The sequence below is a fragment of the Bufo bufo genome, chromosome 1, assembly GCF_905171765.1.
Source record: "Bufo bufo chromosome 1, aBufBuf1.1, whole genome shotgun sequence".
Classification (NCBI taxonomy): Eukaryota; Metazoa; Chordata; class Amphibia; order Anura; family Bufonidae; genus Bufo; species Bufo bufo.
The window spans coordinates 772,508,836-772,521,290 of NC_053389.1; the positions used below are offsets into that span (position 1 = coordinate 772,508,836).

Here is a 12,455-nt window from a genome sequence, read left to right on the forward strand (position 1 = left end):
TAGGCACCACGTCTCCAGTCCCCTGACCAGCCAGATTTACCAGCATCTGTTCCAGGATATGAAGCAGTGGAATGACGTTGTTCATCCTGTAGTCCTGGTGACTGACAAATAACTTGGCATCCTCAAAGGGCCTGAGCAAACGGCAGGTGTCATGCATGAGCTGCCACTGGCTGACATCGAAGTTACACAGGGGAGTACTCCTGTCCGCTTGGATCATCAAGAAATCGTTTATGGCCTTTCTCTGTTCGTATAGTCGGTCCAACATATGGAGGGTGGAATTCCAACGGGTGGAAACGTCCAATATCAGCCTATGTTTGGGGACCCGTTCTGACGCTGCAGCTCAAGGAGGGTGTGCTTTGCAGTGTACGAGTGGCTGAAGTTCATGCAAAGTTTCCTAGCCATTTTTAGGATGTCTTGCAGATGGGTGGAAGACTTCAGGAACCACTTGACAACCAGATTGAACACGTGCGCCATGCAGGGCGCATGGCTCAGCCCTCCTTGACGCAGCGCCGACACCATGTTCTTCCCATTGTCGGTCACCATGGTTCCGATTTTTTAATTGTCGCGGAGAAAGCCAGGATTCGATTTCTTGATGAAGGACATGGAGCAGTTCCTCCCCTGTGTGACTCAGTTCGCCCAGGCAAACAACGCGTGGAACAACGTGACATTGCCATGCCCTGCACATGTGGTATGATGGAGGGGTACTGTGAATTTTCCCTGCAGTGGAGGCTGAGGACACGGTGGAGGATGAGGAGGCAGAGGCGGACATTGTTGCAGGACCAACGGCGTGAGAACATGGAGGCGGAAGCGGCATCACCTGGCCAAGTTGCTGGTGTGGCTGTGCAGAAACCACATTAACCCAGTGGGCCATAAAGGACATGTATTGTCCCTGACCGTAGTTATAGCTCTACACGTCGGCGCTGCCATGCACTTTGGCAGACACCGACAGGCTTAAGGACTGGCCCACCTTCTGTTCTACATGTGTGCAGGGCTGGTACTGCCTTTTTGGCAAAGAAATGACGGCTTGGGACTCTCCACCTCAGCTCGGCACAAGCCATCAGTTCTCTGATAGGTGCAGAGTCCACCACTTGGAAAGGGAGGGACCAGGGCCGGCGCAACCATATAGGCGAACTAGGCGTTCGCCTAGGGCGCCGGCCTGCTAGGGGCGCCCTGGTGGGCTCCCCCTGACTGGGGCTGCAGCCCCAGCGCCGTTACAGGGCGGCCAGGAGGTGGAGGTCCTTCTTAAATATGGCAGAGCAGGCATCTGCTTACCCTGATGGCAGGTGCCTGCTCTGCCAGTAAATTACCGGAGGAGAGGAGGCGGGCTGCAAGGGAGGCTGTTCTAGCAGCTCCCCACTCCTCCCCGCCCTCCCGCGCCCTCTGTGATGCCGGAATATGACGTAAATCCGGCCCCGGCATACTAAACGGCTCACTGGAGGACTGAGGAGCTGCACCACACTGGACCCCAGTGAGGTGAGTTTTTAAGTGTTTGACTGAGTGAGTGTCTGCCTGTGTATTTATGTCAGTGAGTGAGTGTATGTATGTCTGTCTTTCTGTCAGTAAATGTATGTGTGTCTGTCATTGAGTGTCTGTGTGTGTATGTCAGTGAGTGTGAATGTCTGTCGGTCAGTAAGTGTCTGTGTGTTTGTCAGTGAGTATGTGTATGTTTGTCAGTGAGTATATGTGTGTGTTTGTCTGCCAGTGAGTGTCAGTGAGTTTCTGTGTGTGTGTGTGTTTCAGTGGGTAGGTGTATGTCTGTCAGTGAGTGTGTGTCTGTCTGTTAGTGAGTGAATGTGTGTCTGTCAGTGAGTGTATGTGTGTCTGTCAGTGAGTGTATGTGTGTCTGTCAGTGAGTGTATGTGTACGTTATTCAGTGAGTGTCTGAGTGAATGTCTGTCTGTCAGTGTGTGTGTGTGTGTGTCTGTCAGTTAGTGAGTGACATGAGGGGGCGGCAAAATAGATCTTTGCCTAGGGCGGCAAAAATCCTTGCACCGGCCCTGGGAGGGACTGCAGCACCAGCAACTTGGCCAGGAGCACGTTCAGCTTCTGCGCCGTTGGATGAGTGCACGCATACTGTTGTCTCTTGGAAATCACTTTGGTGATCGATTGCTGACGGAATGACTGATGAGGAGAGGAGCAGGAGCATCAGAATCGGTAGATGATGGGAAGGACAGACAGCTCTCTTCGGCTGAGGTGGTGGAGCCTTGACTGCCTGAAATCGGGTGCATGCCACTGGGCGATGCAGCAGTTGCTGCGGCAGGCTGGACCACCACATTGGAGCGACGGTTCTCCCAGGCCACTTTATGGTGATGCTGCATATGTTGACGCAGGGTCGTGGTACCAACATTGGCACCCTGGCCACACTTCACCCTCTGCCCACAGATTTGGCAAATGGCCATGTTCACCTCCTCCGGCGGCTTAACAAAAACTGCCACACCGCCGAGTATGTGATTTTACCCCCAACACTCCGCACTGACTGACTGCAACCGCCGCTGCCTCCGTGAACCTCTGCACTACTACTTTCCGGGCAGGTAGGCTCCTGCGAAGCAGGTGATCTACCCCGGACACGTTTGGCTCCCGACCTCCCACTGCTGCCACCCTGCTGACTCCTGGCCATGGTACCGACTTGCTGGCTCCACTGCTGCCTCTCGCGCAAGCTGCCACCATCTTCTTCCGATGATGATGAAGCCCCTTCGTCACCCGGCTCCCAATTGCGATCGGCTACATCATCGAGTACTGTCTGCACGTCACTGATGTCCTCCTCAACGGTGTCTGAGCCAGGAGCCTGACCACTCACAACACCAGCGCCCACGCCACTCTCCTTATAACTACTTGCCCGCCTACCGGAGGAAGCAGCGGATGTCTCCTCCACATCTTGGCTGGACAGTAGCTGCTGACTGTCCTCTAGTAGCTCGTCCTCGTTTGTATAGTGGAGCTGAGCCCACAGCATATACTTCTCTGGCTGAGGGAATAAAAAAGGACAGAGGCAGGTTGAGGACAGGTGAGGGCACAGGGCCTGCTTTCGGGCCATCCCAACTAAGGGTTAAAGGGTTTCTGTCACCCCACTAAAGTGATTTTTTTTTTTTGGGCTAGTTAAATTAGTTATATGGCGATATATTAAAATATAATAGTGTTCCTTACTTTGATCCAGCAGTTTAGTCAAAAAACGACGTTTTATCATATGCAAATTCCGTCTCTACCAGCAAGTAGGGCGTCTACTTGCTGGTAGCTGCTGCAGAAATCCGCCCCCTCCTCTTGTTGATTGACAGGGCCAGCCGGGATCTCCTCCTCCTGCCAGCCCTGTCGGCTTTTCAAAAATCGCGCGCCCGTGTTGAATCTGCGCAGGCGCTCTGAGATGAGGAGGCTCGTCTCCTCAGAGCTCCCTCAGTGCGCCTGCGCCGATGACATCATCGAAATAGAAGACGTCATCGGCGCAGGCGCACTGAGGGAGTTCTGAGGAGACGAGCCTCCTCATCTCAGAGCGCCTGCGCAGATTCAACAAAGGCGCGCGATTTTTGAAAAGCCGACAGGGCTGGCCGGAGGAGGAGATCCCGGCTGGCCCTGTCAATCAACAAGAGGAGGGGGCGGATTTCTGCAGCAGCTACCAGCAAGTAGACGCCCTACTTGCTGGTAGAGACGGAATTTGCATATGATAAAACGTCGTTTTTTGACTAAACTGCTGGATCAAAGTAAGGAACACTATTATATTTTAATATATCGCTATATAACTAATTTAACTAGCCCAAAAAAAAAAAATCACTTTAGTGGGGTGACAGAAACCCTTTAAGGGTTGTGTCTGACGAACCCACCGACTCATGGCCTGGGGTGTTTGATGTCACTTGGGACGAAGTGGATGACCGAGTCAACCATTCAAGAACCGCTGGGTTGCTGGTCAAGACACGACTGCTAGCTAGCTGACACTGGGAGCTCAGGCCTCTGGAAGTGACCGCTGCTGCCCCTTACTCTGCTGCGACCTGTGCCTGCGCCAGAAACATTTAGGCCTCTGCCCCTCCCCTGTGCAGGGCCTGTCAGAGCCCAGTGGCAAGGACCGCATGCAGGTAGTAGGTGCAGGAAGTCTGGCAAAAGCGTAGTCGGTAGGCAGGCGGTGGGTTAGGGCAGGCGGCAGTAAGCGTGGTCAGACAATCCGGATGGCAATGGTGGTAGCAGTTCAGTAGATAGGGACAAGCAGAAGAGTAGTCGGTAGGCAGGCGGTGGGTCAGGGCAGGCGGCAGTAAGCGTGGTCAGACAATCCGGATGGCAAGGGTGGTAGCAGTTCAGTAGGTAGGGACAAAGCAGAAGAGTAGTCGGTAGGCAATTCCTAGTCAGCAGTGGACTTCCAGTAGTAGCAAGAGCAGCAGATGAGGAGAAGCTTGATCAAGGCTCAGGAGCTCAATAATCAGAAAACTGGAGTGCAAGGGGCTGGACTTATATAGGGAAGTACCAGGTGTGGGGAATTAAGGGTGATGAGCAAGGCTTGGCAAGACTGAGGTTAACTAATAGGCTTCAGGGAGGAATGTCCAGAGAGGACGGTAGCCTAGTAAGCAGGGCTACCGCCTGGGATGTGGCTGATCATGGGTTCGAATCCCGACAGTACTCCCCCCTTCCAAGGTGACCTCCAGGCACCGCAGGGGCAGGCTTACCGGGGTGCCGTTGGTGGAACTCTTTTACCAGTCTGGGGGCGTGGACATTTTCTTCTGGCTCCCAGGAGTTATCCTCGGGAGGGTAACCCTCCCACCCAATTAGGTATTGTAGTCTTCCCCGGTGGATCCTGGAGTCGAGGATCTTTGCGACAGTGTATTCTTCTTCACCCGGTACCCTCACGGGTGGTGGAGGGGGCGAGTGGCGGCCTGTGAAGGTGTTCTCCACGTATGGTTTGAGGAGTGAGCAATGGAACACAGAGTGCACCCTAATGGAGTACGGAAGGTTGAGCCGGAACGTGACCTCGTTGATTTGTGCGGTGATCCGGAACGGACCCATGTATCTTTGGGCCAACTTTTTGGAGGGGACCTTCAATCTGAGGTTCCTGGTGGACAGCCACACTTTGTCTCCCACATGGAAGCCCGGGGTGGGTTTGCGACGTCTGTCTGCTCCCTGTTTAAAGCGCCTCTGGGCAAGCTGGAGGTTGTCTATAATGTTCTTTTGTGCCTCCTGTAGGGTTGTTAGGCGTTCGGCCACTGCTGGGAGGGTGGAGGCGACGGGTAGGTGGGGAATGAACACCGGGTGCGAGCCTGTGTTAGCAAAGAAGGGGCTGTACTTGGTTGAGCTGTGCTGAGCATTGTTGTAGGCGAACTCGGCCGTGGGGAGATGATCAAGCCAGTCATCCTGCAGGTGGGAGCTGAAACAGCGTAGGTACTGCTCTAGGGTCTGATTAGTTCTCTCCGTCTGCCCGTTTGACTGAGGGTGGAAAGCGGAGGACAGGTTCACTTTAACCCCGAGCGCCAGGCAGAAGTTCTTCCAGAACTTTGAGGCAAATTGTACGCCTCGGTCAGAGACCACGTCGTCCGGGATCCCATGCAGCCTGAAGACCTCTCTGAGAATAAGATCGGCCGTCTGTTTGGCGGTGGGTAGGCCTTTGTAGGGGATGAAATGGGCCATCTTGGTGAGACGGTCGACCACGACCAGGATGGTGTTCATCCCTTTTGAAGGAGGAAGGTCTACCACAAAGTCCATGGAGATCGAGCCCCAGGGGCGGGAGGGAATCGGGAGGGGTTGTAACAGACACACAGGAGAGGAACGAGGAGTGTTATTGCGGGCACAGACCGTGCACGAGGGATGTACCTCTTGATGTCCTCCTTGTATGTTGGCCACCAGAAGGAGCGGGAGAGAAGCTCCTGGGTCTTTCTTGTGCCAAAATGGCCGGCCACCTTGGAGTCATGGTTGAGTTTGAGCACTTCGAGCCGTGCGATTTCTGGTACATATAGTTGTAGGTCCTGATGAAACCAATGACCGCTCTTAAACGTAAGGTTGACATTCCCTGTGGGGTGGGCGAGGAAGGGGTCATTTTCATATCCTTCTTTGATTGTGCCCAGGAGTTCTTTAGAGTAGGTGGCTCCTACGACCCTTCTCTCGGGTAGGATGTTATTTTGGCCCTTGTTACTCTGTGAGGGCTCGGAAAACATTCTGGAGAGGGCGTCAGCCTTGCCGTTTTTTGATCCGGGGCGATAGGTGATGAGAAAGTTGAAGTGGGAAAAGAATAGGCTCCACCTGGCCTGTCTGGCTGAGAGTCTCTTAGCGCTGTGGATGAACTCGAGGTTCTTGTGGTCAGTTAGTACGATTATGGGGTTGGTGGCTCCCTCCAGCAGGTGGCTCCACTCGGAGAAGGCATCCTTGATCGCCAGTAGTTCTTTGTTCCCGATGTCATAGTTCTTCTCGGAGGGGGACATCTGGCGGGAGAAATATGCGCACGGGTGTAATAGCATCCTCTCCCCTGTCCGTTGTGACAAAACTGCCCCCACCGCGAAGTCTGATGCATCCACTTCGACTGTAAATGGCAGCTCGAGGTTCGGGTGGATTAGGATTGGAGCAGAAGTGAAGAGGAGTTTCAACTTGGTGAAGGCCTCCTGGGCCTCGGGTGTCCAGGAGAAGGGGACTGCCTTCTTGGTGAGTTGGGTGATTGGTGCTATGACCTTGGAGAAGTTCCGGATAAACCTCCGATAGAAGTTGGCAAAGCCAATGAATCTTTGTATCTCCTTCTCGTTTCTCGGAACGGGCCAGTTCATCACAGCTTGGACCTTCCCCGGGTCCATACTTAGGCCCTCAGGGGAGATGATGTATCCGAGGAACTGAGTGGTGGTTCGCTCAAACTCGCATTTCTCTAGCTTGATATAGAGAGAGTTCTGTTGGAGTCTCTGCAGTACCCTGCGGACGGGTTTGCGGTGCTGCTCGAGGTCTTCAGAGAAGATCAAGATGTCGTCCAGGTAAACGACTACAAACAGATCCAGCATGTCCCTGAGGACGTCGTTAATGAAGTGCTGGAAGGTGGCGGGAGCATTGCAGAGTCCGAAAGGCATGACCAGGTACTCGAAATGACCATAACGTGTCCGGAAGGCGGTCTTCCATTCGTCCCCAGGGCGGATTCGGACGAGGTTGTAGGCCCCTCGAAGGTTGAGTTTAGTGAAGATCTTCGCTGCCCGGAGTCTCTTGAGGAGTCCTGAAATCAGTGGGAGCGGGTACCGGTCTTTTACGGTTATGTTGTTAAGCTTTCTATAGTCTATGCAGGGACGCAGGGAGGAGTCTTTTTTCTCTACGAAGAAAAAGGGGGCTCCCGCTGGGGAGGTAGAGGGCCGGATGAACCCCTTCCTCAGGTCCTCGTACAGGTACTCTTTCAGAGCCTTGAGTTCAGGCTCTGAGAGGGGGTAGATACTGCCAAAGGGTATTTCGGCCCCGGGCAACAGTTCTATAGGGCAGTCGTAGGGTCGTTGTGGTGGCAGCTTGTCTGCGTTTTTCTTGTCGCAGACATCCTGGAACTCGCTGTATTGAGGGGGTAGCAGATCCTTGACGGATAGTTTTGAGATGGTGGTGTCTTCGGGTGGAAGGACGGGTTTGTGGGAGCAATTTAGCGAGCAGAACTCGGACGGGAATCGTATGCAGCGAGTTTCCCAGTCCACCGAGGGGTTGTGGGTGGCCAACCATGGGATGCCCAAGATCACCGGGAACTTCGGGGAGTCGATCAGTGAGAAGTGAATCTTTTCGCGGTGATCGGGTTCTATGAGGAGTTGTAGTTCGGTGGTCTCGTGAGTGGCCGGCCCCAAGGAGAGTGGGGATCCGTCGACGGTTTCCAGGTCAACGGGGGCTGCCTTGATTGTCAGTGGAATGTTCTTTTCGCGGGCGAAGGTTAGGTCCATGAAGTTGCCTCCCGCTCCGGAGTCTAACATCGCTGAACAGGGGAGTTGTCGCCCCTCAATGTTGATGAGGATGGGAACGATGAAGTGGGATCCATGAGCCGCCGTGTTGTTATTTTCCGGGGCTGCTGGCGGGGTTGGAGTCTGTGGTTGCTCCTTTAGTTCCGTGACGGCAATAGTCTTTTGGATCTTATGAGGACATTTGATGGCAAAATGACCCAGCTCCCCACAGTAGAGGCAGAGGTTTTCGGCCAGCCGTCTCTCCTTCTCAGCTGTGGATAGAGACCTACGTAGAGCGTCGACCTGCATAGGTTCAGTTGCTGATTGGGGGTCGCGCTGGGCGGTGGAAGAGAAGGAGTAAGTGGGTCTGTGGTCCGAGGACCAGAGTCATTCTTTCTTCCTCTCGGAGAGTCTTTGATCTATCCGGATGCATAACTGAATGAAGTCATCCAGATCGTCCGGGACCTCAACTCTGGCGAGTTCGTCCTTTATCAATTCGGACAAGCCTCGCCGGAATTGGCTCCTCTGTGCCGCTGGGTTCCAGGTGGTGTCCATGACCCAACGGCGAAACTCGGCGGTGTATTCGGCGACGGAGCGTCTCCATTGCCGCAGACCATGTAGTCGCGCCTCAGCTGTCGCACAGTGGTTGGGGTCGTCGAAGACTTGGCTCATGGCGGTGATGAAGTTGTTTAGGTTGTCCAGGAGCTGACTGTTAGTCTCCACGTAAGGTGATGCCCATGCTAATGCTTCATCCGTCAGGAGATTGACCATGAATAGCACCTTCTTTTTCTCGGTGGTGAAGGGGGCCGGGTACATCTGAAAATAGATGCAGCATTGGTTTAGAAACCGCCGATACTGGCGTCTGTTGCCGCCGAATTTTGATGGGAGTGGCATGCGGGTGTCTGCGGCCGCGCCGCGGACGTCCAGGAGTTGCCTCTGTAGTTGAATAATCTCCCTTTGCTGGCTTTGGACTACGCCTTGGAGCTGGGCAAATTTCTCCTGATATGTAGTACCAAATTCTTGAAGTTCGGAGACCTGCTTACGCAGAGTGGCCATTGCGGACTCCATAGTGTTTGCTGATTATTCTGTAACAGTTCTACAGGCTCACCTGAGTCAGAGGACCGCTGGCTGGAGGTAGGAGTGGAGCCCAGTGGCAAGGACCGCAGGCAGGTAGTAGGTGCAGGAAGTCTGGCAAAGGCGTAGTCGGTAGGCAGGCGGTGGGTTAGGGCAGGCGGCAGTAAGCGTGGTCAGACAATCCGGATGGCAACGGTGGTAGCAGTTCAGTAGATAGGGACAAGCAGAAGAGTAGTCGGTAGGCAGGCGGTGGGTCAGGGTAGGCGGCAGTAAGCGTGGTCAGACAATCCGGATGGCAACGGTGGTAGCAGTTCAGTAGGTAGGGACAAAGCAGAAGAGTAGTCGGTAGGCAATTCCTGGTCAGCAGTGGACTTCCAGCAGTAGCAAGAGCAGCAGATGAGGAGAAGCTTGATCAAGGCTCAGGAGCTCAATAATCAGCAAACTGGAGTGCAAGGGGCTGGACTTATATAGGGAAGTACCAGGTGTGGGGAATTAAGGGTGATGAGCAAGGCTTGGCAAGACTAATAAGCTTCAGGGAGGAATGTCCAGAGAGGACTAATAGGCTTCAGGGAGGAATGTCCAGAGAGGACGGTAGCCTAGTAAGCAGGGCTACCGCCTGGGATGTGGCTGGTCATGTGTTCGAATCCCGACAATGACCAATCGCATACTGCTCTGTAAATTCCGCTTCTGCCCATCCCCTGAGTGAGGCGCATGAAAGGGAAATCCCCCGTACGTGATGATGGGGGATTGACGTCGCATGCACCACGGCTCGTTGAGAATCGGCCATGGGTAAGGGAGGAGAAGGAGCTATCGTAACTGGACGGACCTGTGACTAGAATGCTAATAGTGGGATAAATTAACTAAAACACCCCGACAATAAGGGATAAATTAATGGTGTGAAACGAAGCATAGCAGAGACAAAACTAAGGATAAACTCCCTATGTCTATTTAAATACTATGTGATAAGTGCAAAACTCAAATATATTATGATAAACATAATTTGATAAAGCTGTGCTAATTCCATAAAAAACTATATAAGTAATAATAAAGTGACTGCAATATCAAGGAAGCCTCACTTTTGAATCGTGAGGATAATTGAATATCTAGACAATACTGCCCATAATAATGCACAATAGATATGTGCATAGAATGTACAGCATAGCGCTAAATTGCCGCCATGGTGATGAAATAAAAATGAACCAGCTACTCATATTATGAGCGGTATGCGATTGGTCATGGGACAGGTATTGGGACGTCATGAGGTATAGTCACATGGCAGCATCCTTGGTTACATTTAAAAACCACTTCCCGGTCCATTCCTAACCACTCCTCCAGAAGAAGCTAAGACGCGAAACGTGCGTAGAGGCGATAGCGGCTGCCTCACCATTTACCTCCTGGTAGGTTCATCTGTTTACATGTCTGCACTTTAGCCTGGCACTTGTGCACTTTATTATCCATTGCTGCCCTGAGTCTTCATATGGTTGTACTGCCTTTCGATAGAGGATTGTATTTTATACGCTGGTCTTGTTGCACTGCCCAGCACACATTGGGCTCTGCATTTTGGCATGACCATTTACTGTATATATATTTTTTAGTGGCAGCATTGTAAGGTTGTTTCATTGATGTAGGATTCTATGCTAGTTAGAGGCATATTCAGTTTGCCCGATTGATGCATTCCTTCCTCCAGTATTCACAGTCCGGTTCACTTAGTATATGAATTTTCAGGCAGTGTTAGGCATTGTTTATGGATCTGGCAGTGCTTTATATTTGGATTCCGTACCATCATGCTGTACTTTGACATAGTTTTTAATCATGATTAATAAAAATTCTTTTGCCTATTAGGACATTGATTCACTCGTTTTGTTTTGATTGAGATAAATATATTTTTAGGATCTATTGAGATACTAGCCTTATTTACTTATTTGATCTAACAGTATGTCAGACAGAGAAGTGACAGGCCCTGCACAGGGGAGGGGAAGAGGCCTAAATGTTTCTGGCGCAGGCACAGGTGACAGCAGAGTAAGGGGCAGCAGCGGTCACTTCCAGAGGCCTGAGCTCCCAGTGTCAGCTAGCTAGCAGTCGTGTCTTGACCAGCAACCCAGCGGTTCTTGAATGGTTGACTCGGTCATCCACTTCGTCCCAAGTGACATCAGACACCCCAGGCCATGAGTCCGTGGGTTTGTCAGACACAACCCTTAACCCTTAGTTGGGATGGCCCGGGAGCAGGCCCTGTGCCCTCACCTGTCCTCAACCTGCCTCTGTCCTTTTTTATTCCCTCAGCCAGAGAAGTATATGCTGTGGGCTCAGCTCCACTATACAACGAGGACGAGCTACTAGAGGAAAGTCAGCAGCTACTGTCCAGCCAAGATCATGCTGTACTTTGACATCGTTTTTAATCATGATTAATAAAAATTGTTTTGCCTATTAGGACATTGATTCACTTGTTTTGTTTGATTGAGATAAAAGTAAATAAGGCTAGTTGCACACGCGTGCCCCCGGACTACCGCTCCGGCCCCAGCGCATCCCGAGAGGCGGCCAGGCTAAAAGTACGACATGTCGTGCTGCCGCCGGAGCTCCACCTCGCCCCCATTATAATCAGTGGGGCTGGAGCGATAGTCCGGGGGCACGCTAGTTTGAAACTAGCCTAAAAAGGAAATTAATACACCCCAAAAAAGGCTGCAATTTTGTCACTTCACCACACAACGGCAAATAATACTTTTTTTTGCCACTAATACACCCCAAAAAGGGCTGTAATTTTCTCACTTCACCACACAACGGCTAATAAGCCCTTTTTTTCCCCCACTAATACACGCCAAAATAGGCTTTAGAACATATAACTGCACCGCACAAGGGCAAATAAGACATAGAAATATTTCCTAGTAATACACCCTGTTAATGGCTGTATCACACTGCACTTGCACCCCAATAACAAGCAAGGTTTGCTGGAATTACAGAGGTATCATCTATTGCAAACCTGAAATCTGCAGTATAATGGCAATTTGGATCCCCAGTCAGTGCAGCAAGGTGTAATAGGATTGTTCCTATTACCCAGGCTGTACACTCCCCTATCGGACCCTGTTCTCAATTTATAGTGTGGAATAATTCCCTATCCTTTCCCTACACATCTAATGCTCTTCTATTCAGCAAAATAAAAGTTTTCAAGTCTTTCCTAGCACTGTCCCTAGCGCCTGCTGACGTCTCTCCCTGCACTAAGTACACTGGAAAATGGCAGAATTCAGGATGGCTGAGGCTATTTATAGGGCTGTGACATCACAGGGCTGGCTGGCTGCTGATTGGCTGCATGCATGGCATTATGGGTGATCCGGCGTTCCCAGAGTTCCTTGCTCCATGTCCTCACACGTGCAGCAGCCATTTTAGGAAAAAATATGATTCATTACCATGAAGCGTGAGTAAATTTGGATTCGGTACAAATCAAATTTCTCCTGAAATTCTGATCGAATTCCACTTCGTCAACTTCGATACACTCATCTTTAATAATGACTGCTGAGAAATGATCTCCAAAGAACAGGAAACAGGAAG

General features: G+C 51.7%; 1 protein-coding gene across 4 annotated transcripts in view; it reads left to right on the forward strand.

The window, feature by feature from the left end:
* LOC120986318 (RING finger protein 112-like) overlaps window positions 1–12,455 on the forward strand; it is a 248,188-nt gene that overhangs the window by 177,266 nt on the left and 58,467 nt on the right. The window lies entirely within an intron of this gene.